A 5165-nucleotide genomic window follows, 5' to 3' on the forward strand; every position below is an offset into this window, starting at 1 on the left:
CCTGAAACACTCCTTCCTGAATAAACCCCACTGCATTTAGGACTTTGCTCAATGCCACCTCCTCAAATGGGCCTTCCCTGGGCACCTTATCTGAAGCAACAACCCCATCATAGGGGTACATATATCCTTTCTGATTGGTGTTTCTAGTTTCTTGAGATATATTCCTAGAGGTGGGATTACTGGGTCAAATGGGAGTTCCATTTTTTTTTTAATTAAAAAATATATTTTATTGATTTTTCACAGAGAGGAGGGAGAGGGATAGATAGCTAGAAACATCGATGAGAAAGAATCATCGACCAGCTGCCTCCTGCACATCCCCCACTGGGGATGTGCCCGCAACCAATGTACATGCCCTTGACCGGAATCGAACCTGGGACCTTTCAGTCCGCAGACTGATGCTCTATCTACTGAGCCAAACCAGTTTCGGCCAGGAGTTTCATTTTAGATGATAGCCATGCTGACAGGTGTGAGATGGTATCGCATTGTCGTTTTGATTTGCATCTCTCGGATGATTGGTGACTTTGAGCATGTTTTCATATGTCTCTTGGCCTTCCTTCTGTCTTCTTTTGAAAAGATTCTATTTAGGTTTGTTGCCCATTTTTTTTATTGGATCATTTATCTTTCTTTTATTAAGTTGCATATGTTCCCTGTAAATGTTGGAGATTAAACCTTTATCAGTGATAACATTTGCAAATATATTCTCCCATACAGTGGGTTTTCTTATTGTTTTATTGATGGTTTCTTTTGCTGTGCAAAAACTTTTTATTTTGATAAAGTCACATTTGTTTATTTTCTCTTTGGTTTCCATTGCCTTAGGAGCAAAATATGAAGAAATTGCTTTGGCATATGTCTGATATATTTCTGCCTATGGATTTCTCCAGTATTTTTATGGTTTCTTGTCTTATGTTTAAGTCCTTTATCCATTTTGAGTTTATTTTTGTTTATGGTGTAAGTTGGTGATCTAGTTTAATTCTTTTGCATGTATCTGTCCAATTTTCCCAACACCATTTGTTGAAGAGACTGTCTTGACTCCATTGTATGTTCTTCTCTCCTTTGTCAAATATTAATTGGGCATAGTGGTTTGGGTCAATATCTGGATTCTCTATTCTATTACATTGATATATATATGTCTGTTCTTGTGCCAGTACCAGGGTGTTTTGAGAACAGTAGCTTTGTAATACAGCTTGAAATCTGGTTTTGAGATCCATCCTACTTTGTTCTTTTTTCTCAGGATGGCTTTGGCTATTCTGGGTCTTTTTTTTTTTATTATTCCAGATGAGTTTTTGGAGAGTTCTTTCTAGGTCTGTGAAATATGCCATTGGTATTTTAATGGGGAGTGCATTGGATCTATAGATTGCTTTGGGTAGTATGGACATTTTAATGATGTTGATTCTACCAATCCATGAACACAGTATGTTCTTCCATCTGTTTACATCTTCCTCTATCTCTTTTTTTCAGTGTCCTGTAGTTTTCCGAATATAGGTCTTTTACCTCCGCAGTTAAATTTATTCTTAGGCATTTTAATTTTTGTAAATGGGATTGCTTTTTTAGTCTCTCTTCCTGTAAGTTCATTATTGGTGTATAAAAATGACATATATTTCTTGTCGTTAATTTTGTATCTTGCTACATTGCTGAATTCATTTATTAAGTCTCATACTTTTTTTTTGATGGAGTCTTTAGTGTTTTTTTTTTTTTTTTAAGTAAAATATCATGTCACTTGCAAATAAGGACAGTTTTACTTCTTCTTTTCCAATTTGGAAGCCTTTTATTTCTTCTTCGTGTCTAATTGCAATGGCACATACTTCCAGTACTACGTTGAACAGGAGTGTTGAGAGTGGGCACCCCTGTCTTGTTTCTGTTCTTAGAGGAAATGGTTTTAGTTTATGTCCATTGCATATGTAGTTGGCTGTGGGTTTATCATATATGACTTTTATTATGTTGAGGTATGATCCTTCTATTCCCACCTTGTTGAGAATTTTTATCAGGAAAGGGTGTTGAATTTTGTCAAATGATTTTTCTGCATCAATTGATATTACTATGTGATTTTTTTCCCCCTCAAAGACTATTTACAGGCCAAGGAGACTTTAGTCAACACACTCCCTTCCTGAGCAAAAGCGGACAGAGGTGGCTCTCTACCTCTTCGTGAGGTTTTTGGTCAGTACAAGTAGGACGGGTGGGGCCCGGAGCCTCCACAGACACTGGGAGGGATAGAGTGAGCCAGGCCCCACCTGCTGCCACCAGGGTGGTGTCCCCAATCTCCCTACCATGGTGCCTGGCCAAACTCCAGTGTCTTCTTCCTTTGATCCCGTAGCTTGGGTGAGACAAGCCAATGCACATCACCACCTCATGAGCTCCTCACCCATGTCAGCCCCATCCCAACGCCACTCTCTTCTTAAGGAAGCAGCTGCTTGGTAGCTGACGGGTTGGGAGAGGCCTGGGTGTGATGGGGCCACTGGAGGAAGAGCATCACCCATCTATATCCCAGCTGAAAAGGTGGTGCTTCACCAGCATGTCCTGGACACCCTCCTTGAGGGGCTTCTCCTCCTCCTCTCTCTTCATAGGAAGTTCCCAGTCCTGGGAGAGGCTGAAAGCAAAGCAGCAGAGGACTCAGAGCTCACACTTGATTTGGACCCAGCCAGGGCTTCACAGGAAGGACCAGGGCTGGTACCACTTTTCCACGGTTGGCAGGCTGGAGCAGAGCACCTCCAACCACAGGTGTAGGACCTGCTCATTGAGCCCCACACAGATGAGAGAGAGGCGCTTGACATCCATTTGCACGTGTGCAGCATCATGGGTCACATTCATAGACTGCACAGCCAGATAGAGCAGCTCCTCTGGGGTCAGAACTTTGCCATCTTCATCCAAACTGTACATCTTACACAGCAATAGGTGAGAATACACCGAGTTGAAATCTCTCTCCACCTCGCAGCCTGATGTCTCCTCAATAAACAGCAAGGGGTGGCAGGCACCCCCAAGCAGAGATGGCTTCTTTAGTCCGTGTTCAAACAGGGCCTTGAGGGCTGGGCAGAGGGTCCCTCGCACAATGTCTGTGACGCCCTCCATTACAGTGTCATCCCCCGCGATGGAGTACTCTTTGCTCTGTTCATCCAGGATTTCCACAAATTTGGCTGGAAACCAGAATCTTAGGCCATTCAGCTCCCCAACCCAGTAGTGCTTGTCCTTTTGAGAAATGATAGTGATGATGTCATTCTTGCAAAAACCGAGCTTGTCGTCATCATGTTGCTTGAAGTCTAGCAGGGCCTTGGCCCTGCGCCAGTGGCTGCGTGAGCAGGCCACGTAGTTCTCGTGGTCCCGCTGGTGGCTCTCCAGTCTGTTGTTAGCTCTACATTGTAGTTTTTGGGGTCAGTGCACTGGAAATGGCGTGCCACGCACAGGATGGCTTCCTGGAGGTCAGCCACCAGTTCTGTCTGCTTGATGTTCTTGGCCCTGAGTGTTTTCAGGTCATCCTCCCCGAAGAGCAGGGAGGTGAAACCAGACTTCCTCCGCTACGTCCTGCGATGAACCACCTGGGAGAGGTTGGTGGTGGTGCTGGTCCCCAGGAGCTGACCCTGGTCTGCTAGGAGGTAGACTAGGTGCTTTCTGTGTTGTGTCTCCACAGCCACATCCGTGAGGGAGCCAGCCAGCTGCATGGCCTCCCCCAGCAGCAGCTCTGAGTCCTCCATCTGCGAGGGTATGTCCAACAGTGTGTTGAAGATGGAGGCCAAGTTCTCTGACTGGATCAGCTCCTCCTCCTTGAGGCACAGCATGCCCAGAGTGGCCTAGAAGAGCAGCAGGGAGCCCTCATAGAAGAACAGGTCTCAGAGGCGCAGCAGCAGCTTGATGTGCACCACGCTGGTGGAGGCCGTGAGGAATCAGTGCAGCGTGATCACGGACAGCTCGATGTCATGCTCCTGGAGCAACTTGTCCAAGTGGGGCAGGTACTGGACAATGAGGTGGTGCAGGACATGCTGGTCAGTCTGGATGCCCAGCAGGGTGGTGCTGAAGTAGGAGGCAGGGAGCAGGTCCTCGATGATGGTGCACATCATCCAGAAGGTGTCCTCCTCCTCCAGTAACAGCAGGAGGCAGTCGGCCACCATGCCTGTGCCCTGGCAGTAACCAATCTCAGGGTAGAGCCAGGCCAGTGCTCAGAGAACCCTGCCCAGGCGAGGCACCCCGATGCTGCTTTCATTGGCAAAGCAGGCATTGCTGGGCTTGGTGAGGAGCAGGTCCTACTCAATCTGTTTGGCAGCAATGGTCTCATCATTGTAGCTGTTCTTCACCATATCTCGGTAGGACAACTCCGAGTTCCTCTTCTTCTGCAGGGTCCCAGAGAACCGCATCCACAGCTGTGGCCTCATGCTGTGCGGGATGCTGGCCAGCACCAGGATTAGGAGCTTCTCTGAGCGGGGCAGGGAGGCCGCAATCTTGTCCCAGGTGAGACCGCCCACGTCATGGTTATGGGTGAACTCCAGGTGGACCTGCCACTGCAGCCGTTAGGGAGGGTCTTCCACCAGAGACCCAGCAGGCAGCCTGCTGGAACTGGGGTCGACACCCTCTTCCTGTCCACCCAGAAACCGAACTCGTCGTAGTAGAACTCTGGTTTCTCCATTGACTCTTCCTTCTGCATGTACTTGGCCAGGATCTCCTGGGGCCATATGCTTGGAGTCAGGGCTGAGAAGGGACCAGAGGCACAAGGTATGTGGCTTCCTGACATTGTGAAGCAGTGAGGCAAGTCTTCTGCAGATCCAGAGTTAGAAGTTTTTCCGTTCTAACATCTTACAGCTGGAAGGCTCCTCAGGCTTCATCTAGTCCAGAAACACGTGCCCTGCCCACAGGAGATGTCTAGCTGCTTCGCTGCAGGTCCCCACCACCTCAGTCGACTATGTGATTTTTATCTCTCACCTTTTTTATGTGATGTATTACGTTTATTGATTTGGAGATATTATACCATCCTTGCATCCCTGGGATAAATCCTACTTGGTCATGGTGTATTATCTTTCTGATGTACTTACTGTGGATCTGATTTGCTAGAATTTGGTTGAGGATTTTGGCATCTATGTTCATGAGGGATATTGGCCTGTAATTTTCTTTAGTTTTGTTGTCTTTATCTGGTTTTGGTATTAGGGTGATGTTTGCTTCATAGAATGAGCTTGGAAGTGTTCCTT

General features: G+C 46.8%; 1 pseudogene across 1 annotated transcript; it reads right to left on the reverse strand.

The window, feature by feature from the left end:
* Positions 1-2432: 2432 nt before the first annotated feature.
* Positions 2433-4844, reverse strand: LOC311615013 (small G protein signaling modulator 3-like; annotated as a pseudogene). The gene has a single exon. The product of its transcript is annotated as a small G protein signaling modulator 3-like (transcript).
* Positions 4845-5165: the final 321 nt, after the last annotated feature.

This window comes from Pipistrellus hanaki, assembly GCF_964339955.1.
Source record: "Pipistrellus hanaki genome assembly, chromosome: X".
NCBI classification, from domain to species: Eukaryota; Metazoa; Chordata; class Mammalia; order Chiroptera; family Vespertilionidae; genus Pipistrellus; species Pipistrellus hanaki.